General features: G+C 40.3%; 1 long non-coding RNA gene across 1 annotated transcript in view; it reads right to left on the bottom strand.

Annotated features, from left to right (window-relative positions):
- LOC140739567 (uncharacterized) overlaps nt 1-25016 on the bottom strand; it is a 62950-nt gene extending 37934 nt beyond the window's left edge. Inside the window, exon 1 of the long non-coding RNA XR_012101671.1 lies at nt 24943-25016. This is a non-coding gene — a long non-coding RNA (uncharacterized lncRNA). The remainder of the gene's footprint in view (nt 1-24942) is intronic.

Consider the following 25016-nt stretch of genomic DNA (forward strand, 5'->3'; position numbering starts at 1 on the left):
GGTTATATTTATATATCACATTTAATGAAGAGAAGCATTGTGTGGCATTTCATAGAAACATTAAATAAACTTTGATGCTGATGAAATTGCCGTATATCAAAAAAAAGTTTTATTGAGCATTTAAAATTCAATCACCGAGTAACAGTGATGGCATAAGGAAGATCTTCAGTATTATCAAGGTCATCATGACCTAGATACCCCAGGCCTCCTCCTATTGAGAGACAAGAACGTAGGTAAACTGAAGGAGAGCAAGGTAGTCAATCCCTATTGAAAGGAAACTTCAAGGACTGCATCTGGCATTCCTGACTCGACATGAGCATGTTTGACTCCATCTTACAACTACTTATTGGTTTATCCTTGTCACCACTCCCACCTGACAAGAAATTTAAAGATTCAAAGTTACACTTATTATCAAAGTATGCATGCAGTATACAGCCCTGAGTTCCACCTTCCCCACAGACAGCCATGAAACAAAGAAGAACTATGGAACTCATTCAAAGAAAAACATCAAGCAGAGAGTAAAACAAATTGCACAAATGGCAATTAAAAGAAAAACGAGCAAAAACACAAAATACAAATTACAAAATTGAAAGACCATAGGCATATTTCAGTTTGGCTCAGTGTGCAGGCCACCCCGATTCAAAATTGCTCTAAGCAGCAACAAAAAAAGGAGAAAAGAAGGGATCAAAAATGAGAAACACGTCATAACGTGAACTACAGAGTCCAATTCACACACCTTGCTCCGGCACCATCCTTGTCAGCATGAGAGAGACAGAGAGAGATAATTCAAACTCAAGGCCTTCGCTTGGGAGCAGTGAGCGAGAGGGAGAGAGAGAGACTGTCATGTGAAGATGCCTTCCTCTGGCAGCAGTGAGTGAAAGGGTGGTGGATGGCGCTGAACACTACTCGCCTTCCGCACTCGCCTCAATGTTTTCAGTCTTTCTCAGTGTTTTAGTCAGTGAGATCAGTGAGAAATGGAGTCAATCCTGAGCTCACGCACCTTCGCTAGGGTTCTCAGTGTCTAGGCTGCACATTTCACTTGCTACCTCGTGAAACCCTTAGGGAGACAGCAAAGCGCCAGATCACTCAGTGGGCCCAAACACACACATCAAAATGTAGATCACAGGCTGAACAGTAGATCACATTCTCCAATGACAGGAAAACCACATTTGAAAGAAAAAGATGTAAAAAGAAATTAAAGGAACCGCCTGGAGTATGTCACCCTTGGTAAGATTGTTTACTGACGCCACCTTCTTAAACAGTCATGTTCTGACATAAGTACAAAATGGCATTAAGGAGATCATAAACACAAGAGATTCTGCAGCTGTTGGAAACCCAGAGCAAAATACACAGTCTCAGCCTGAAGTGTTGACTGTTTATTCCTCTCCATAGATGCTGCCTGACTTGCTGAGTTCCAGAATTTTGTGTGCATAGACTCAAAGAGAGACAATATTCTTACAGGAACTTAAACTCAGCAGCTTGGAGCTTAAGTCACAGTCCAGAACCACTTTGTCTTCAGCTGGGTAAAGGAGGATAAGTGAGAGATATTAACATTGTAGGGAGGAGATAAGTCTAGGGTAGACCACTCTGCCGTCCTCCCTAGTTGCTTCCTCTTAATGACTGAACAGCTCCCCCTGAAGTGCAGAATCACATCAATCAATAAGTGCTGTGAGCATGATTTTCACTACTGAACAGCTCCGAGAAAAATGCAGGAAGCAGAACTAATCATTATACATTGCTCCAGAGTCTAATATGTGTCTCTAATCACTATTCAGGATCTTCTATGACATCAGTCAGAATGAACTGTCAAATTTCTATATGTGCAAAATTCATTACCTCCTTAGCTTTGCTTCATGACGGCATGCAAACCATGACCCTAACCAAGGGGGTCACAGCAGTGCCAGTCCCAGTGCAGCTGTTGTCATGTTTGGCTATGTTGTTGCCCCAACACTTCCCTCAATCTTTCTTACTGTAATTCAGCACCTTACCTTTAACTAGCATCCTGCTGGCATGGAACTAATCGGGAAGACTAATTCTAAAGTGTTCATGCTCCACTGCAGAACCAGGCTCAGAATCCATGTGGTGTTTGCAAGAGATCCTGCCATTTGTGAGTGTTTGGAAATCAAGCTCCAAATCATTGCTGACTTATTCACCGAAGCGAATGGGAAGGTGGTTCCACTACAATATCTTTAAGACAAAATATTGGAGTTCACTATCACATTCAGTGCAGCATCACAGCGTGGGCTAACTGAGGAAGAGGGTGTTTGAAGATAGGGGTCTCAAAACCAGCATAAATTTCATAGTCTACTGGGCCACTCTGCTGTCTATTTGCTACTGAGATTTGGTGCTTCAAGACTCTAGTGAGAAACCAGCAATATCACCACTACAAAATCCTCCAAATCCATTGTGACAAGTTAGCCACCTCTCCATGGCTGACATTCCTGACACTAAGGTTTTAGTTACACTCAATTGGCTTTATTGGCTGACAAGACGGCTAACATCCTCAACGTCAAAATCCTGTATTCCAGTCTCTGACGTGGGAAGAGATTAATGATATTACCAAAACCTTCTTGAGAAAGTGTATCATCCACATTGTCTTGGGGAAATCTCTGGTCTCTGATCAGTCAAAGTAGACAAAGTGCAGCTGAAATCAGTGCCTTTGATAAAGTGCTGCACATGAGGCTCTTTAACAAGATTAAGGGCCCATGGTATTACAGGAGAGATACCAGCATGGATAGAAGATTGGCTGACTTGCAGGAGGAAAAGAGAGAGAATAAAGGGGGTGTTTTTTGTTGGCTGCCAGTTTCTAGTGGTATTCTGCAGAGGTCGCTGTTGGGACCACTTATTTTCAAGTTCCATGTCAATGATTTTGATGATGGAATTGATTGCTTTGTGGCCAAGTTAGCAGATGATACAAAGGTAGGTGGAGGAGCAGATATTGTTGAGGAAGCAGGGATTCCATAGAAGGACTTAAGCAAAATGGGAGAATGGCCAAGGACATGGCAGATGGAACATAGTGCAGGGAAGTGCATGGTCATGCACATTGGTAGAAGGAATAAAGACGTGGACCATTTTCTAAAGGAGGAGAAAATTCAAAAATCAAAGGAGCAAGGGGACTTGGGAGTCCTTGTGCAGGAATTCCCTAAAGGTTAACTTGCAGGTTGAGTTGGTGGCAAGGAAGGAAAATGCAATGTTAGCATTCTTTTTTGAGAGTATTATAATTTAAAAGCAAGGATATAATGCTGAGGCTTTGTACTGTATTGGTCAGACCGTACTTGGATTATTGTAAGAGAGGATAGTCATGATGATGAGTAAGAACCTGGCCATAAGATTGGACAGACATTCGTTGCTGTTTTACTTGATGCAGTTGTGGCTCATTCCCTGCCTGCTCATCCTGGAAATCACTTGAGCTATCTTCCAATTCATCTGGGATTCCAGGATGGAAAATGCCTGATGGGGAGGAGTGAGCAAGTTCCTGGACAACAGGGGGGAAAGCAAACCCTACATTACCCTCATCCTAAGGTCTACCTCTGTGAATGGCTACACCAGACTGTACTTGGAACTGAAGTACGCTGGCACCATATGTCACAATATGCTGAGGCTCTACTTGTCCCTGGTATTCCAGAATAACTGCTTCCAGGTCAATTTATATCCTTTCACCAGACTTAACTCAAAGAGCACTTCTACTCTCAAAATAATATTTCCAGTCGTGGACCATCATTGAACACACAGCCCAGGAACAGGCAATACATTCCTCAGTACCTGTGCTGACCACCACGCCAATCTCATCTACATCCCTCCTTTTCCTGCCTGGTTGTACGCCTGTCAAAATGGCTCAATTGTTGTTCGTATATCTGCTGCCACCAATTACCCTGGTACTGTGTTCCAAGCATCTCACGCTATTTCTCTAAAACAAATTTCCCTTAATGTGGGCAAACGGAACTAGCTTAGTCGGGCATCTTGGTCAGTACAGATGAGTTAGGCTGAAGGTCCTGTTTCCATGACGAATTATTCTATGACTCTAAAACGAACATGAGATAAATGCCCTTTAAACTATCTCCCTCTCACCTTAAAGCAATGCAATCTGACATTTCCAAAATGGAACAAAAAGACTGACTGACTACCTTATCCATGACTCTCATAATTTTATGCACTTCTATCAGTTTGTCCCTCAGCTCCAAACACCCAAGTCTGTCCAACATCTCCTTACGGCTATTGCCCTTTAATCCAGGCAATGTCCTGATGAAAGCCTTCTGCACCCCCTTCAAATCCTCCACAACCTTCCTGTAATGCAGCGATCAAAACTACACACTACACTGCAAGAGTAGCCTAAACAAAGATTTATACAGCAGTAACCTGCCTTTTATGCACAACACCCTGACCAATGAAGGGAAGTATAGCATATGCCTTCACCATCAGTTCTACTTGTATTATCAAGTGTAAAAGAGTAATGATAATCGATATTAAGTACACATATTGACTATCATTACACAAGAGGATTCAAATTAAGGTTTTGTGCTAGGAAAGCTTTTAACATTAGCTGTAGGTGTGAATGGGCCCTTTACCCTTTTACACAATTCTATTTCTCATATCGGATCATACATATTTTCATATCATTAATGTTACTTTGACATGTTCCACTTATGGATTGTTTAGCCATGGTAATTACTGCCTTACCTAATAATGACAGGTTACCCCTCAGATCGGGGAGCTGGTTTAATTAATTTTATGTAACTCATTTGAAAAGAATTGACTGCTTTGTGTTTGCCTTTTTATTATTTTGCAGTGTTCTTATGAATGACAAACCAAAATGCAAGCACTTCATGTCATGTGTACTGGTCTGTTCACGCCTGTAGCTAATGTTAAAAGTCTCAGCAGCCAATAAATGTCACATATCTTCAGCTGATGACTATTAGCCGCAGGGACAATTAACCTGCATTTAACTCTCATTAATTGTGCTCTCCGCTATGTCTCAAAGGAAACAAAATAACTCTGTGGATGCCTGAACATAATCTCAAAGGTCACTTTATTCGATGCAGGAGGTACCGAATAAAATGGCCACTGAGCGTATTTTTGTGGTATTCTGCTGCTGTAGGCCATCCACTTTAAGGTTTGAACAACTGTTCATGCAGAGATGCTCTTCTGCACACCACTGTTGTAATACATGGTTAATTGGATTATTGTCACCTTCCTGACTGGCCATTCTCATTTGACCTTTCTCATGTGATGGCAGAATATAGTATTAATGGAAAGACTCTTGGCAGTGTGGAGGTTCAGAGGGATCTTGGGGTCCGAGTCCATAGGACGCTCAAAGCAGCTGCGTAGGTTGACTCTGTGGTTAAGAAGGTGTACGGTGTATTGGCCTTCAATTGTGGAATTGAATTTAGGAGCCAAGAGGTAATGTTGCAGCTATATAGGACCCTGGTCAGACCCCACTTAGAAACATAGAAACAGAAAACCTACAGCACAATACAGGCCCTTCGGCCCACAACGTTGTACCAAACATGTCCCTACCTTAGAAATTACAAAGCTTACCTATAGCCCTCTATTTTACTAAGCTCCATGTACCTATCTAAAAGCCTCTTAAAAGACCCTATCGTATCCACCTCCACCACCGTTGCCGGCAGCCAGTACTGTGCTGGAGAACTGTGCTCAGTTCTGGTCGCCTCAGTACAGGAAGGATGTGGAAACCATAGAAAGGGTGCGGAGGAGATTTACAAGGATGTTGCCTGGATTGGGGAGCATGCCTTATGAGAATAGGTTGAGTGAACTCAGCCTTTTCTCCTTGGAGTGACGGAGGATGAGAGGTGACCTGATAGAGGTGTATAAGATGATGAGAGGCATTGAATGTGTGGATAGTGAGAGGCTTTTTTCCAGGGCTGAAATGGTTGCCACAGGAGGGCACAGGTTTAAGGTGCTGTGGAGTAGGTATAGAGGAGATGTCAGGGGTAAGTTTTTTACACAGAGAGTGGTGAGTGCGTGGAATGGGCTGCCGGCAACGGTGGTGGAGGCTGATACAATAGGGTCTTTTAAGAGACTTTTGGATAGGTACATGGAGCTTAGAAAAATAGAGGCCTATGGGTAAGCCTAGTAATTTCTAAGGTAGGGACATGTTCGGCACAGCTTTGTGGGCCGAAGGGCCTGTATTGTGCTGTAGGTTTTCTATGTTTCTATTAACAACGTTTTATCACCCACAGAGATGCTACTCACTGGATGTTTTTGTTTACCACACCATTCTCTGTAAACTCCAGAGACCGTTGTGCATAATAATCTCAAAAGATCAGCAGTTTCTGAGATCCATGGCCCACTCTGTCTCACACCACTATCATTCCACAGTCAAAGTCACTTAGATTACATTTCTTCCCCATTCTAATATGTGTCTATACAACAAATGAATCTCTTAACCATGTCTACATGCTTTTATGCATTGAATTGCTGCCACAAAATTGGTTGATTGGATATTTGCATTCATAAAGGACATCATAAAGGACTCCTCCCATCCTGCGCACGGACTGTTTGATCTGCTTCCGTCTGGTAGGTGCTTCAGATCCCTTCAGACTAAGACTAATAGGCACTGGAGAAGTTTTTTCCCTACTGTGGTCACTTTGCTGAACAGTTAACTGCCGGTTAACTGTCGGCTAACTATTACTTGGATTGCACTACCTGTATGTATAATCTATATTTTCATTTATATTTATCATTATTATTGTTATGAGCAGAGAGACAACATCTGCCGGAAGTAAATTCCTTGTATGTGCATAGGTACTTGGCGATTAAAATCTGATTCTGATTCTGATTCTGATAAGCAGGTGTACAGGTGTATCCAATAAAGTGGCCACTGAGTGTATAACACTCAATCTAAACAGTAAATTGCTGGCAGAAAGTATCCAGATGTCCTGGAACCAACTGATGAACAAGACAATTGCAAACATGAGAAAGTCTGTAAATGCCGGAAATCCAAAGCAACACTCACCGGTCAGGCAGCACGTATGGAAATGGATAAACAGTTGACTTTTCAGACTGAAGCCCTTTTTCCAGATTGGAAAGAAAAGTGAAAGATGCCACGATAAAATGATGGGGGTAGGGGAAGGTGATAGATGAATCCAGGAGGGTAAGAAAGGTAAAGAGCTGGAGAGGAAGGAATCTGATGGGAGAGGGGAGTGGACCATAGGAGAAAGGGAATGAGAAGGTACCCCAGGGGCAGGTGATAGGCAGGTGAGAAGAGGTAAGAGGCCAGAGTGGAGAATAGAAGAAGAGGGGAGGGAAAAAAAGACAATTGCAGTTTCTTCAGCATGTTCAAAGTCATACTTTTTGAAAGGTGTGTGGTGGTCTGACAATCACAAACCAGGCTGTAGGAGCACATACTGACGGACGCATTGAAGCTCAACGCAGGAATGGCAAGGGCTCGGTGGGACAGGACCACTGTACAGGGTTCTTCCATACCATATATGGAGGAGTTGGGTGGAGTGAAGAAGCCCTGCAATTATTGTAGAAGAGTACCACTCCAGGAGGCCACATGAGTGGCAGAAGTCTGACAGTCCTGTGGTAACTTGATAGATAGATAGATAGATAGATAGATAGATAGATAGATAGATAGATAGATAGATAGATAGATAGATAGATACTTTATTCATCCCCATGGGGCTGCTGCTGCGGAAAAAAAACATATTTCATGACAAATGTGAGTGATGATAAATCTGATTCTCTTATGGGTCTCTACTGGGGAGTGAGAGTGGGAAGGGGGCAGGGAGAGGGGAATCATTGTTGGGAACAAAGTGAAGGGAGAGGTGATGGAGTGGGAAGCACCAGAAAGACATTCTGCAATGATCAACAAAGCAGTTGTTTAAAATCAAATAACCCTGTCTGGTGTCTCAGGGCAGGGTGTGCCTGCACCTGCACCAATTCCGCCCCAGCACTCCTTCTCTGCTACCTGTCCCACACCCCTCCTGCAGTGTTCCACCCTTGCCATTCCCAGCATCCTTCGCTCCTCCATATTTACAAGCTCGCTCTTTGCTCCACGTTGACAAATACAGTACTGTGCCAAAGTCCTACGCACCCTAGCTACATATATACAGGATTTGCCTACGACTAAGTACTGCATGGTATTAAGAAATGTAACAGCACACTACTTGAATGCATTGTTTACGAACATTAATGAACATAAGAATGAAAAGCCATTATACAGTTTATTCTTGTATTTTTTTATTCTGAATAACATTTCTTTTGATATTATAAAACTATGTTCATCTTCAGGTGGAAGGAGATGTTTGCAAACAAATGCTTCCAACTGGCACTTTCCAAGAGGTTGGAGTAGATCCTAAGAGATCACTGAACCCACACTGAGGGAAGATCACAATCTACAAACCCCATTTCCAGAAAAGTTGGGATATTTTCCAAAATGCAATAAATACAAAAATCTGTGATATGTTAATTCATGTGAACCTTTATTTAACTGACAAAAGTACAAAGAAAAGATTTTCAATAGTTTTACTGACCAACTTAATTGTATTTTGTAAATATACACAAATTTAGAATTTGATGGCTGCAACACACTCAACAAAAGTTGGGACAGAGGCATGTTTACCATTGTGTTACATCACCTTTCCTTTTAATAACACTTTTTAATTGTTTTGAAACTGAGGATACTAATTGTTGTAGAATTGCAATTGGAAATTTTGTCCATTCTTTCTTGATATAAGACTTCAGCTGCTCAACAGTCTGTGGTCTCCGTTGTCTGATTCTCCTCTTCATGATGCGCCATACATTTTCAATAGGAGATAGATCTGGACTGGCAGCAGGCCAGTCAAGCACACGCACTCTGTGTCTACAAAGCCACGCTGTTGTAGCCCGTGCAGAAAGTGGTCTGGCATTGTCCTGCTGAAATAAGCATGGACGTCCCGGGAAGAGACGTCACCTTGATGGCAACATATGTCTCTCTAAAATCCTAATATACACCTCATAGTCAATGGTACCTTCACATACATGCAACTCACCCACGTTGTGGGCACTGACGCACCCCCATACCATCACAGATGCTGGCTTTTGCACCTTTCGCTGATAACAATCAGGATGGTCGTTTTCATCTTTGGCATGGAGAACTCGATGCCCGTTTTTTCCAAAAACTAGCTGAAATGTGGACTCATCTGACCACAGCACACAGTTCCACAGTCTTTCGGTCCATCTGAGATGAGCTCAGGCCCAGAGAACTCGCCGGCGTTTCTGCATAGAGTTGATGTATGGCTTCCTCCTTGCGTAATACAGTTTCAAGTTGCATTTCTTGATGCAGCGACGGACTGTGTTATGTGACAATGGTTTTCCGAAGTACTCCCGAGCCCAGGTGGCTATAATTGTCACAATAGCATGATGGTTTCTTAGGCAGTGCCACCTGAGGGCTCGAAGATCACGCGCATTCTACAGTGGTTTCCGACCTTGCCCTTTACGCACTGAGATGTCTCTGAATTCTCAGAATCTTTTCACAATATTATGTACTGTAGATGTTGAAAGACCTAAATTCTCTGCAATCTTGCATTTGGAAATGTTCCTTTTGAACTGACTAACAATTCCCTCACGGATTTTGGCACAAAGAGGTGAGCCACGACCCATCCTTGCTTGCAAAGACTGAGCTTTGATGGACGCTACTTTTATACCCAGTCATGATACCTCACCCTCTACTAATTAGCCTGCTTAATGTGGAGTCTTCCAAACCGGTGTTACTTGAATACTCTGCACACTTTTCAATCTTATTTTAACTCTGTCCCAACTTTTGTTGAGTGTGTTGCAACCACCAAATTCTAAATTTGTGTATATTTACAAAATACAATTAAGTTGGTCAGTAAAACTATTGAAAATTTTTTCTTTGTACTTTTGTCAGTTAAGTAAGGGTTCACGTGAATTAACATATCACAGATTTTTGTTTTTATTGAATTTTGGAAAATATCCCAACTTTTCTGGAAATGGGGTTTGTAGATACCGAGAAGCTGCATCCTGCATAAACGGGTCTCAAACACTTCAACGCTCTACTGTTTTAAGGTGGAAACTGTGAGTGACGTTCATGCATTTAAAGAATGTTTTGAGTTGTTGGTTAAAATGAATGAAGAGAAAGATGTGTGCCAATTATATTTACTGTAAATATATAATGAATAAAGATTACATAAAGCATATTTTCGAAATATTAGCTGTCTGTGCACAAACACTTAAGGATCCATTCTGCTAAGAGCTAAGAACAGATCAAGGGCAGAGAGGTTACCAGTGCCTACAGAAAAGGGAACTTTGAAACGACGTCAACTGCAACTCTTCCCTTGGCACCACCAGTCTTGGCTCCATTCCACCACTCACTATCTGATCTAGCCCTAATCAGCCTCTCCTGATCAACTTGAAGTCATAACGCCATTGGCCATCTGAACAACCACATAGGCTCAAGCTCAGGTGATATCTATGCTGAAGTTCTAAAACATGGTGGATAGAAACTTCAGTCACAAATGAATAATGTCACCTGCTACATCTAGGAAGAGAAGGATATGTTGCACCTCCACTCCATTCAGCTTCCTGAAAGAAGCCGAGTTAAGAGATAAAGAGAGAGATTAGCTTTATTTGTCACAAGTACAGTATATGAAAACTGTACTTACAGTGAAGTGGGTCATTTTATGTCAATGATCAACACAGTCCGATTATGTGGTGGCGGCAGCCCTGCAAGTGTTGCCATGCTTCCAGCATGCCCACAACTTACTCATTCTAAGCTGTGCATCTTTGGGAAGAGGGAGGAAACCAATATGGTCACTGGGAGAATGTACAAATTCCTTACATACACTGGCAGGAATTGAATCCTGATCCCTGATCGATGGTGCCAGACAGCATTACGCTAACCGCAATGTTAGTGTGCATAGTTAACATGCAGATAAGCAGCAATCAGTTCAACCTCCATTACCTCCACTGAAGAACTAAGTTCACACCAATGTCATGTCGTTGAGGTTCAGTAAACAATGGCAATTGTGTTTTTACATGTTCAAAGGCTGAGTTCTGAGACACTGTCCACTCATTTACTGAACTACTGTATATATGATACATAACCCAACACCTAACATCTGCAAGCCAAAGGTTCCCTACCAACCCCAATCTACGTCTGCTGTAACACTCTACCACCCCCAATGAGGAATATTCAAGATGAGATCCTGGAAAATGTGGGTTCCTGAACCAACGAGGATAACTTCATTCACCGCAACTCTGAACTGACTCCATAACCTACGGACACACTTTCAAGGACTCTACAACTTGCATTCTCTGTATTATGTATTTATTTGTACAGTTTGTCTTCTTTTGCACATGATTGTTAATCAGTCTTTGTTTTAGTGTAGCTTTTTATTGACTCTATTGTGTTTCTTTGTTCTGTGAATGCAAATGCTTGCAAGAAAATGAATCTCAAGGTAGTATACGGTGACTTTGGTACAGTTGACCTTCACTAATCCGACTACCTGTAATCCGGTTCCTTCAATAATCCGGCACTGATTTCAAATTTTCTGCACAACTGTAATTTCGAATTTCCTGGGCCACTTTACCAAACTGCTGCACATTGTTTTGGTTGTGCTAGATCTGTTCACGTGTTGCTGCTCTCTTGTAAGCACAGACAGGCGATTTCTGCTTGTTTCCCTGAATTTATTAACATCATTTGTATGAGGTGCAGCCGCCCATCACCCGCCAATGGCAGGGGAGCTGGCTCACGCTGGGTCAGTCCGCCTTCTCGCCCACCTGCTGGCAGTCACGCACTGCCCTCCGGCATCACCTAGCCGGCTCTCCATTCTCTTCTGCCTACGGCCTCAGATCAGATGTGGAGACCCACTGGATTTAAGCATATTACTAAGTGGAGGAAAAGAAACTAACAAGGATTCCCTCAGTAACTGTGAGTGAAGAGGAAAGAGCCCAGCGCTGAATCCCTGGCTGCTTGGCGGTCACATGAATTGTGACGTATAGAAGACCTCCTTTCTCCGACTTCCGCTTCTGCTCACCCAGATGTACTGTCACCATCATCAACAGTTTTTGAAGAAACTGTTGTGTCAGTTTCAGCACCAGTTCCTGATGCTTCACCCATTTTTCAAGATGAAGATGTTGATGATCCTGACAACTCCACACTTGCAGACATATAACTTTGCCTGAAGGTATATTAAATGTCTCACTTTAGAAGCGGAAGTGCTCAACTGTTCTGTATAAATTAATTCCTGTACATTTACCTGTACTCTTTATTTTATCTGCGCCTGTACAGTTTATTACTTTATTAAAATTTCACTTGTGTGTGTGTGCACTTAACTCCTGGTGGAGTCATCGGGGCGCCATCTTGACAAGCTTTTTGCACCGATCCCTTTGGTGATTGCTCAACATATGGCGTGTCTTGGGCATCTGAAACCTGGTGAAGCCCATCCCTCTTCAGGGTTTTTTTTACCAGGTTGAGTTGCTAGCTCGACACTCAACCCAGGCATGGATGGAGAGCGTGCAAGGGAGCAGGCAGGGTTCGAACTCGGGACCTCTCGCCCCAAAGTCCAGTGCTGATGCCACTATGCCACCAGCCGGTCAAATTTCACTTGCTACTCATTTAATATTTCTGTTTCATTATTATCTAACTTGTACTGATTTACATGATATTTTGAAAGTATGATGAGGCGGTTAGCTATTGCTTCATGTGATCCTTCTGTAATTCAGCATTTTCATTAATCTGGCACTCCTCAGGTCCCAATGGTGCCGGATTATAGAAGGTTGACCTGTAATAAATTTACTTTGAACTTCTCAGATCTCAAGAGCTGCCTCTCAATGAAGGCAAATACGATGATAATTTCGCCACACCTTCCATGCCTGAGAAAAACAGTGCTTGAAGATCAAGGCCACATTGCTGACGAAAGCTCATTATCCACAATAATCTGTCCCCTCCTCTTCCCTTAAGAGACCTGGAGTGCCTATAACAAGTATCTCAAAGTGTTTGGAAAGTTGTGTATAAATTCAATGAAATCAATTGGCAGAATGAATGAACCAACTTAGTTATTGCCTACTAAAGTCACATTCCACTCACATGGAACACAAATGGTTTGAATCATCTAATTAAACAGAAGAACGTTTTTAAGGTTTTTCATAGATTAAATGCTCAGATTATATTTGCGCTGAAGACTCGTGAGGAAGGAGGATAATCAGCGTTTTTTTTAGGTTTTTGAAAGGCAACGGTTTCACTCTAATTCTTCGACCAAAGTGAAGGGTTTTTATAGACCCTTCGGTCTCATTTGTTCATTATGACATAATTTCAGATCCATATGGTAGATTTCTATTAATTACTGGTTCACTTTATAACCAAAAACTAGTTTTGGCTAATGTTTATGCACCTAATACAGACTATCCTGAATTTTTTAGGCAGCTATTTATACCTTTTCCCAATTTAAATGAATGATAGGTTAATAATGGGTGGAGATTTTAATTGTTGTTTGAATCCTATGTTGGATAGGTCTGCACCCAATCAGGTACCTCCAAATAAATCTGCTTTTATTAATTCCTTCTTAGTTGACACAGGAATTTTAGAAATTTGGAGATTTCTACATCCCAATGATAAAGAATTCTCCTTTTTTTCCCATGTTTATCACAATTACTCTAGAATCAATTACTTTTTTATTGACTCTCATTTAGTTTCATCCGTCACTACCTATGAGTATGATGCAATTGCCATTTTCGACCATGCGCCTCTGAAATGATCAATTAAATTTAGTGATGTAACTTTTAGTACTAGACAATGGCAGTTCAACTCTATTTTGCTTCAGGATTTAAATCTTGTTAATTTTATTAAAGAACAGATTGCATTTTTCTTTTCATCTAATTCAACGGAAGAAAATTCCAGTGGGATATTATGGGATACCTTTAAAGCATATATCCGTGGACAAATGATTTCATATTCCGCTGGATTGAAAAAAGGTATGAATAGTGAGATACGCGCATTGGCTGATAAGATAAAAGATATTGCTAAAAATTATTCTATTGCTCCCAATTTGGAGCTTTATAAAGAGAGAGTTGAACTTCAGATGGAATATAATTTGTTATTAACATCTCCAATCGAAAACCAATTACTTAAATCTAGGAGCCAATTCCATATACATGGTGATAAATTAAATAAATTGTTGGCTAATCAATTGAAAGCAGCTTTGGCAAAACGTCAGATTAATAAAGTTTGTAGACGAGATGGTGTCTTGACAATTAATCATGATGAAATTAACAAACCTTTTCAAAAATTTTATAATAATTTATATCAATCAGAATTTCCTGGTGATACTGCCATAATGAATGAATTTTTAAGGAAACTAAATTTTTCGGAATTACCAGTTGATGAATGTTTAGTATTAGATGGACCCATTACTGAAGAGGAAATAAAGAAGGCAATTTTTTCAATAAACTCAGGTAAACCACCCAGTCCACATGGTTATATAGCTGCATTTTTAAAACCTTTTCAGATTTACTCTCTCCTTGGTTATGTAAAGTTTTTAAAGATGCTTTCTTAGTAGGTAAATTACCACAATCCTTTTATGAAGCATCAATTTCCTTAATTCCTAAAAAAGATAAAGATCCCACTGAATGTACATCATACAGGCCTAAATCTTTGTTGAATGTGGATTCTAAAATCTTTTCCAAAATATTAGCTATTAGATTAGAGAAGGTATTGCCTCAGATTATTTCTGAGGATCAGACAGTATTTATTAAAAATCGTTATTCACATTTTAAAGTTAGGAGGTTAATGAACATTGTATACACTACTTCATCTAATATTCCAGAATGTGTTATTTCGCTTGACGCCGAGAAGGCGTTTGATAGACTTGAAAGGGAATATTTATTTAATATACCTGAGAAATTTAATTTCAGTTCAAAATTTCTATCTTGGATTAAACTGTTATATCATACACCCTTGGCTGCCCTATTTACCAATAATCAGAGATCCCTTTTTTTAGGCTTTTTCGAGGTAATAGACAAGGCTGTCCGTTAAGTCCTTTATTATTTGATATTGCCCTGGAGCCCTTGGCAATTGCTGTTCATGATTCACCCAATATATTTGGCATTATTCGTGGGAACGGGACGCATAAAATGTCATTATATGCAGGTAATCTGTTATATCTGTTCTCTGGATATTTCTAATCCAGAGAAATCCATTCCTGCAGTAATAATTCTACTTGCCCAGTTTAGTAGTTTTTCTGGGTATAAATTGAATCTTGATAAGAGTGTGATTTTCCCATTAAATATACAAATCCTTATTTATAGGCAATCACCATTTAGATTGGCTACTGGTTATTTTACTTATTTGGGGGTTAAAATTGCTAAGAAGTATAAGGATATATTTAAAGTTAATTTTTTATTTTTATTGATCATGTTAAACAACTGTTTACTAACTGGTCCCCACTGTCCTTATCTTTGATTGGTAGACTTAATGCTATTAACATGTTTATTTTACCTAAATTTCTGTATCTATTTCAGACAGTATCAATTTTTATTCCTAAATATTGGAAAGATATTTTTGATATTATTTCAGCAGTTTTGCATGTTGATTTACAACCTCATCCTATTACTGCAATCTTTGGACTACCAGTGATAGGCTCTAGCAATTCATCCTCATCAGCTTGTTGTTTAATTGCTTTCGTGATATTGACAGCCAGAAGATCCGTTTTATTTAAATGGAAAGATTTAAATGGAAAAACCCACCTACCACATTTCAATGGTTTTCCCAAAGGACTGCATGTTTAAATTTGGAAAAGATTAGGAGTAGTGTTATGGACCCCTCGGTTAAATTTGAAGAAACTTGGAAGCCATTTATTCAATATTTTCATATGATGTAAGTTGACCCTTTCTGAATCCTTTTCTCAGTAATTTTTTTAATGTATAGAGGAGCGGAGTTAATGACAAAATATAATTTTAACCAATGAATTATGGCAGCCCTATCTTTGTTTTTTTTTAGGTTAGTTTGTTTTAGTTTGGGGTTTTTTTCTTTTTCTCTTTTTTTATGATTATAATCATCTTTTTCATGGTTAAGTACTAAGAGATTGGGTGGTTAGACTCTATTTGTTACTTGGAATATGTGTTTCTACATGTTAACTGTTATTAATGTATTCCTGATCTCTATGTATTAGCATTAATATTGTTTATTGGAACTTAATAAAAAGATTGGAAAAGAAAGTAAGATCACATTCCTACCTAATTATTCTCACTCAGTTTGGGTGTGCCCAATACAGACTCCCAAAATTCTATTCCAAGCTCCATTATGGAAACAACTAACAGATGGAGAAAGAGGGAAGTAATATCTCAAAGTGAGGGAAACTAGCAACCCAAACACTCAGTGGAAATCCTGTCTACTGACTGCTTAGGATGGTTACAGCTTGTAAGTGCTCATCCAGTTCTTTCTTCAATGACCAAACAATCTAAGCTTCTTTAGAAATATTGACTGAAGGTAACAGTTTGGCCAATACAATAGGGATAACATTGCTTGCTCTTCTACAAAGCATGAATATAATAAATAAATTATCTCCAAATTTCAGAAAGATTTTTTTCATCCTATCCCCAGATTCTTAGATTCCATTAATAACAAGAAAATGTATAAGTCTCTGCCTTGAATACATTCAGTGACTACAACACCATAACTTTTTTGGAGAAAGAATTCCAAAGATTCACTGTTTTCTGGGTGAAGAAATTTCTCTCCATCTCCATCCTAAATTGATGACCCCTTGTTTTGTTCTATGGTGCAAGGGAAAACATTATCCCTGAGTTATCTCAGTTTCTAAGCACAACTTTACACTCTGTGGGAACCCACACAGAAAAGAAAAGGGAAGTGATGCAGAGACCAAAACTAGAGTTAGTGAAGGAAAAAGTAAGAGTAGAATGCATAAAAGTAAAAAGCAGAAATCGCATAGGTCACTAGATTTTTTAAAATACTCGTAGTATTAGAAACAAGGTTAGTGAACATGTGGCATAGATCAGTACCAAGGCATATGATTTAGTGGCCATTACAGAAACCTGGTTTCAAGGTGGAGATGACTGGGAATTAAATATCTAAGGGTATCAGTTAATATGGAAAGATAGGCGGGAAGCAAAGGTGGGTGTCGCTCTTGATTAGGGATGAGATCAGGGTGATTGTGAGAGATGATATAAGATCTACAGAGCAGAATGTTGAGTCCACCTGGGTATAGATTAAGAATAGTAAAGGGAAAAAAATCACTGGTGGGTGTTGTCTATAGGCCACCTAATAAAAATATTGCAGTGGCAGAGGCGATTAACCAAGAAATAACTGAGGCTTGTAAGAACAGAACGGCAGTTGTCATGGGGGATTTTAACTTCCGCGTAGATTGGGGGAATCAGGTTGGTCAAGGAAATCTTGAGGAGGACTTCATAGAATGCATCCGTGATGGCTTTCTTGAGCAGCATGTTAGTGAACCTACAAGGGAAAATACTATCTCAGATCTAGTCCTGTGCAATGAGACATTAACAATCTTGTAGTCAGGGATCCTCTTGGAAAGAGTGATCATAGTGTAATTGAATTTCACATTCAGATGGAGGATGAAATAGTTAGATTGATAACTAGTGTATTATGCTTGAACAAGGGAGACTACAATGGAATGAGGGAACAGTTGGCTAATGTGGATTGGGAGCACAGGCTATTTAGTAGAACAGTTGAGGAATGGTGGAATACTTTCAGAGAAATTTACACAGTGCTCAACAAAAGTATATTCCAGTCAAAAGTAAGGACAGTAAGTGTTGGGAGAGCCAGCCTTGGATAACTAAGGAAATAAAAGATAGTATCAAATTAAAAGCTCATGTGTACAAAGTCGCAAAGAGTAGTGGGAGACTGGAGGATTGGGAAAACTTTAAAAAGCAACAGAGAATAACTAAACAAGAGATAAGGAAAGGAAGATAGAGTATGAAAGTAAATTAGCACAAAATATAAAAACAGATAGCAAAAGTTTTTATAAATATATAAAGCGGAAGAGGGTGGCTAAAGTCAACGTAGGTCCCTTGGAAGACGAGAAGGGGAAATTGATACTGGCTGATAAAGAAATGGCTGAAGGATTGAACGACAATTTTGTGTCGGTCTTCACAGTGGAGGACTTATCTAATATGCCAGAGAATGTTGTTATGGACGAAATGGGAAGTGAGGACTTCGATAAAATCACTGTCACTAAAAAGTTAGTAAGGAGCAAACTAGAGGGCCTGAAGGTAGCTAAGACCCCTGGTCCTGATGAGATGCATCCCAGGGTGCTGAGGAAATTGGCTGAGGTTATAGTAGATGTGTTGGTAATTATTTATCAAAATTCTCTAGACTCTGGGCAGGTACCGACGGATTGGAAGACAGCAAATGTCATGCCACTTTTTAAAAAAAGAGGTAGGCAAAAGACAGACAACTATAGGCCAGTTAGCTTAACAGCTGTAGTCGGGAAAATGCTTGAAGCTGTCATTGAAGAAAAAATAGCGAAACATTTAGAAAGGAATGGTTCCATTAGACAGACGCAGCATGGATTCAGAAAGGGCAAGACCCGTTTGACAAACTTCCCGGAGTTCTTTGAGGACATAATGAGTGCAGTGGATGGAGGGGAACAGGTGGATGTCGTACACTTGGATTTCCAGAAGGCGTTCGATAAGGTGCCGCACAAGAGACTTATAAATAAGATACGGTTGCATGGAGTCAGAGGAAGTGTATTGGCATGGATAGTGGATTGGTTAACCAATAGAAGGCAGAGAATTGGTATAAATCGGTGTTTCTCCGGTTGGCAGTCAGTGGTGAGAGGGGTGCTGCAGGGGTCAGTGCTGGGCCCGCAGCTGTTTACCATTTACATTGATGATTTGAAAGAGGGGACTGAGTGTAGCATGGCAAAATTTGCTGATGACACTAAACTGAATGGAAAAGCAAATTGTACAAAGGATGTGGAGAGTCTGCAGAGGGATATAGGTAGGTTAAGTGAGTGGGCCAAGGTCTGGCAGATGGAATACAACGTTGGTAAATGCGAGATTATCCACTTTGGAAAGAATAATAGAAGAGCAGATTATTATTTAAATGGTGAAAGATTGCAGCTTGCTGTTGTGCAGAGGGACTTGGGAGTGCTTGTTCATGAATCACAAAAAGTTTGCTTGCAGGTACAACGGGTTATTAAGAAGGCAAATAGCATGTTGGCTGTCATTGCTAGAAGGATTGAATTCAAGAGCAGGGAGGTCATGCTGCAACTATACAGGGTACTGGTGAGGCCACACCTGGAGTATGGTGTGCAGCTCTGGTCTCCATACTTAAGGAAGGATATACTGGCTTTGGAGGCAGTGCAGAGGAGGTTCACCTGGTTGATTCCAGGGATGAAGGGGTTAATCTATGAGGAGAGATTGAGTTGCCTGGAACTACACTCTCTGAATTCAGAAGAATGAGAGGGGATCTTATAGAAACATACAAAATTTTGAAAGGGATAGATAAAATAGAAGTAGGAAAGTTGTTTCCATTAGTAGGTGAGACTTGAACTAGGGTCCATTGCCTTAGGACGGAGATGAGGAGAGACTGTTTTTCCCAGAGAGTGGTGAATCTGTGGAATTCTCTGCCCAGGGAAACAGTTGAGGCTTCTTCGCTAAATATATTTAAGATACAGTTAGATAGGCTTTTACATAGTAAGGGAATTAAGGATTATGGGGAAAAGGCAGGTAGATGGAGCTGAGTTTATGGACAGATCAGCCATGATCTTATTGAATAGCGGAGCAGGCTTGATGGGCTGGATGGCCTACTCCTGCTCCTATTTCTTATGCTCTTATGTTTTCTGTGACCACTTTATTAGATACTTCCTTTACCTAATAAAGAAGCCACTGAATGTATGTTCATGATCTTCTGCTGCTGTCGCCCATCCACTTCATGGTGGGGGGTGATGATAGAGGACCAAGTAGGAGATGTGGGTGATGAGCAGCTGGCACAGGCAAAGTGGGTGATGAGTGCGGGAGGGGAGTGGTGGCTTGTGATTAGAAAGAGGCACATGCATAGGAGGACCTGAGCATTTCAGAAAGAGAGAAGAAGCAAAAGGTGGGGGGGAGGTGGTGGGAGGAGGTTACCTGAAATTAGACAATTCATTGTTCATGTGCTTGGATTGCAGGCTTTTTCCTCTCAGGTTGAGAGAAACTAGAGTTAGAGGTCATAGGTTTAGGGTAAAAGTTTAAATATTTAAGAGGAAATTGAGGGGGTTTACTTCACTCAGAGGGTGGTGAATGTGTGGAACGAACTGCCAGTGGAAGTGGTAGATGTCGATTTGATTGTAACATTTCAAAGATGTGTATGGGAGATGCAATGGAGGGCTATGATCCAGGTGAAGGCAGAAAACCAGGTTGGCATGAATAGATTTAACAGGGTTAAAGGGGGTGTTTCTGTAATGATTTTCTCTATGGCTCTATGACTGTGACATGCAGGGCAGGTATATTAGATACTGCTCTTCTAGTTCATAATATGCTTTCTTTAACTTTACAACCTTACCTTCAGTTTGAACTAGGTTATCCCTGTTTGTATACATCTATCTCAGCTGATAACGGTGAGTAACCCGAATGTTTTCTGCACCCTTCACTCTGCAAGATCAAATCTGCCTTTATCTTATCTGACCCAATTTGACGTTCAGAGAAGGTTCATTTATTTGATTGATTCCTGGGTAAAGGGTTTATTCCATGAAGTAACGTCGAGCAGCTTGAGGTTTAGAAGAATGACAGGCAGCCAAAATGGGGGGCGATGCCGAGAGGAATTTTCCACCACAGGAGAATCTCATAGGACAGCATAAAGCATAGATAAGGTAGATACTCAGAATCATTTTCCCAGGGCAAGGGAGTTTGTTATCTTGCTGTATCTCTAAAAAAATACTAGAAGGCACAGGTTTAAGGTGAGAGGTGAGAAATTTAAGGGTGATCTGAAGAGTACATTTTCACACACAGAATTTTGATCACCTGCAACAAGATGGCAGAGGAAGAAGCGGAAACCTTCACAATTACAGTACTTTAAAAAAGCATTTGGGCTCTTGGATAGGGAAGGAATTAATGTATATAAGCCTAATGCGGGCAAATAGGAATAGTGCAGAAAGGCATAATAGTCAGCATGGAAGTGTTGATACAAAAGGGGCCACTTCTGTGCTGTATACCCTTCTAGCCCAGTGAGCCTGTGCCACCTAATTACACCCATGTGACCAATTCGCCTGTACATCTTTGGAATGTGGGGGGAAACTGGAGACCCCATAGGAAACCCAGGCAGTCACAGAGAGAACATACAGACAGTACCAGCACTGTAAGAATATTACACTAACCAAGTTCCCATTAACAAAAAAGGAGATAAAGAATCACTAAACTAAAAACAGGAAGTGCTGAAAGAATTCAGCAAGTAAAGCAGCTGCTGTGGAAAGTGAAACTGTTGAAAATTCAGGTCGACGGACCTTCTGTAGAACAAAGTTAAAGGAAGAAAGTTAGTCTAGGTGTCAGGGAAGATGGGGAAGGCAATGGGTGGAACAAAGGGAATATCTGTAAGAGTACATTCAAAGCCAAGTAGACAGATTTTTGGTTTATAAGGTAGTTGAGGATTATGGAAACAGGCCAAAACATTGAACTGGAAACTAAGATCAAATCAAGTACAAGGTTATGGAAAGGCAGATGACATTCATTGGGGTGCATATTTCAGTCCTGCTCCCAGTTTAGTTATTATGTTCTTGGTATACTGCCTAATCATGATCTAAGCCTCAAATGCCTCATGTAAATTATCAGTTATCTAACTTAAATGAATATAAATTGTGAACTCGGCTTTCTTCTGCACCCATCTCTAAATAAGTGCTCATGGTATGTGAAATGCTTCATGGACGTGTGCTGTCAATGAATTTCTGCTGAGTGTTTTAAACGATCAGATAAAGCAACTGTACAATTGATTAACAACTGGGTCAGTTAACGCACACCAGAAAACTGACTTTAATTGTCATGTGATTAGTCTTTTGATTAGAGTGTTTCCTCTGTCTATCTAAGTTCAGTTATGAAAAAGCAGATCCCATCACAATGTGGAAGTAGATTGTGGTACAGACACGGATTGAAAGGATAAAGAAAGGAGAAAAGTACAAATAAAAATGATTTCATCACATCAAAGGAATAGATTGTTCCTATTTACTCAAACCTTTGAAAGATACACATTCAGCCAATCCACCCCTCATTTGTGATTATTACCGAGTAATCTATTCTGTAATATTCACATAAGTGGATCTCAGAAAACATTGGAACATTGGAACGGCAATAACCTCAATGGTTTGCTGACAGTTATAATCTAGTCTCATATGTGAAGGGAAGAAGGAAAGATAACGAACATTTACATAATATTTTCAATAGCCTGAGAACATTCGGCATCTCTCAGCTAATAAAGTACTATTGCACTAATGTTTTAATGTCAGGAAGCATGGCAGATAGCTTGCGCACAGCAACTTGGCTGAGGTACAGACTAACTGCCAGGACCCATGGAATTGTAACCCTGGATGTAACTCAGAGAGAGGAATAAAGATTGAGGTACAAGAGTCGGGATATAGGGAGAAACAACATGGATGACCCTACCCTGAGTTACTGAATTAATGTGACAAATTGAAATGTGAGGGGCTGCCTAGCAGTACAATTAACTGATGGAACCAGCAGGGGTACACCAGAATCAGTGGTTTGATCTGCAAGTCTTGTGTGGTGACATCATTATCCGCCTAGAAGATGTTCCTGTAAATAACAGTGCCACACTGTGTGCACCTCCTGCTATTTCACAGACATATGGCATGAAAGCAAATGCCCTGCTAATTTGTTATTTGGAGCAGCAGGTGCTTCGGACCAGCAGATGGTATTGAGAATGACTACCCACAAGCACAGAGCATTTCACCTGCAAACAAAGGGAACCACCTGACTTCTTCAGAATTTAGAACAATTGGCTGGTTAACTTTCTTGAGGCAAAGTCTGAAAAAGCAGGAGCCTTCGTTTACTATACTGGGCTTTGTGGCCCAGTGACCAATAAATTAAATATTTATCCAACAGCACTGAGGAAATCTTCAAAAGGTGATACCTCAAAAAGATGCTACCCATCATTACTCCTGGATTCCTGGTACAAGGTTTAATATTCTATATTTTGTTTGCTCACTTTTTGCTGTTTGCTCAATTTATCCTTTTTTTCATGTGTTGGTTGTTTGATGTTTTCTTTGAACAGGTACCATGGTGTTCTTTGTTTCATGGCTGTCTGGGGGAGGCCGAATCTCAGAGTTTTATTCTGTATACATACTTCGAAAATGAATGTACTTTGAATCTTCCAGTCTTTGAACTAAGGACCCCCATCAGCCTGGACATGCTCTCTCAGAGAGGAGGTACAGGAGCCTGAAGAGCCACACTCAAAAAAAGCTGTAGGGACAGTTTCTTCCCTACCACCATCAGATTTCTGAACAAACAATGAACCAACATATGAAATATCCCTTATTATTCTTATCTCTTTTTCCACTGATTTACTTTTACTGTATTTATATAATGTATTGCACTGCTGCTGCAAAACAACAAATTTTCACAATATATGTCAGCGATATCAAAGCTAATTTTGATTATGATTCCGCTTTCTTCATTTTAACTTTCCTTGCTGTTTCCCTAATCTTATGTACAGTATCTACTACACCAGTGGTCTTTTTCAACACATTGATGCATAAACCTGGGTATTCATCAAAGAGAGAACCACAGTCACAGATTATGCATTGTCCTTGTAATTCAAGCTCATATTTCCTGAAACTCTCTGCTTAACTTTCTCCAGTCTTGCTCCTATCCTTCCACAATAGGGAACCTGCACTCTATGTGTGTGACTATTGTGTATAATCTTTACTTGTCTTGTGGCTCTCAACTGTAAATGATTCAATCAATGCCTCTCCTTATTTTCCAGTTTAGTTAGATTCCCTTTCACATAATGGCCACTACATTATTTTTTGCTTGAAGTCAAAGCAACTCCATCTATCCCTTGTAAAATACAAGGAGCAGATGAAAATATGAAAGGTGAACATAGGGAGAGAACCTAGATGGACCAGTGGTAGTGGAAAACGAACTCAGGAAATTTGAAAATTCAATATCCATGCCGTTGGGTTGTAGACTACCCAAGTGGAATATGAGCTGCGAATGTTCTAGTTTGTGTTTTACATGTCTCACCCTTCCTCCCACCTCTATATCGAGTATCTTCCTTTGACCCTCTCAATTGTGATTCAACTGAGTCATTATTCAAAATATTGACTATACCAATGCTCTGAAGTCCTTCAGCAATTTGTTTTTCATTTCAGATGCCAGTAACTACAGCCACTTGTGTCTCTACCAATTCCTTCCTTTCTATTTCTTCCCAAATCCTCCAAAATCTATTCTCAGTTTCATTTTCCCCTTAAATATGTTCATTTCCTTTTCAGCACACTCAGTTTCAAGTTCCTGGCAACTAGCATTACCAATACATTGAACTGGGACAAGCACGTTACACCCATCACTAGGAAAGCCCAGCAGAGATTGTTCTTATGCCAGCTTTGGAAACTTAATATCTCAGGGCATATCCTAATGGATTTTTCCTCAGTCATCACTGAGAATGTTGTAACCATCTCTATCACCATTTGGTTTCAGGCCAACTCCTCTCTGGCCGGGTTGCAGCAAGTGGTCCACACAGCGGAGATTCTTCCTTGTCAGCTACCAACATTAAAATACCGTAGATTCCGGATTTTAAGCCGCTACTTTTTTCCCACATTTTGAACAGCTTTGAACTTTGCGGCCAATAATCCGAAGCGGCTAATGCATGATTTTTTTCATGCCGCCTCGTAAACATTTTGCCTCATAACAGTAGACCAATAAAATTGATGAGTAGTTCACAGAGGTCCAATGAAATTGTACGATAAATCAAGCGCACTTTCACAATTAAATTATTGTAAATCAGTCATTTGTACTCACCCTCATCAACATGGAAAACACTCGAAGCATTGTGCTGCCTACTTAGTTTAAACTATATTTGTTTTCTGTACTAC

Source organism: Hemitrygon akajei, chromosome 15 (genome assembly GCF_048418815.1).
Source record: "Hemitrygon akajei chromosome 15, sHemAka1.3, whole genome shotgun sequence".
NCBI classification, from domain to species: domain Eukaryota; kingdom Metazoa; phylum Chordata; class Chondrichthyes; order Myliobatiformes; family Dasyatidae; genus Hemitrygon; species Hemitrygon akajei.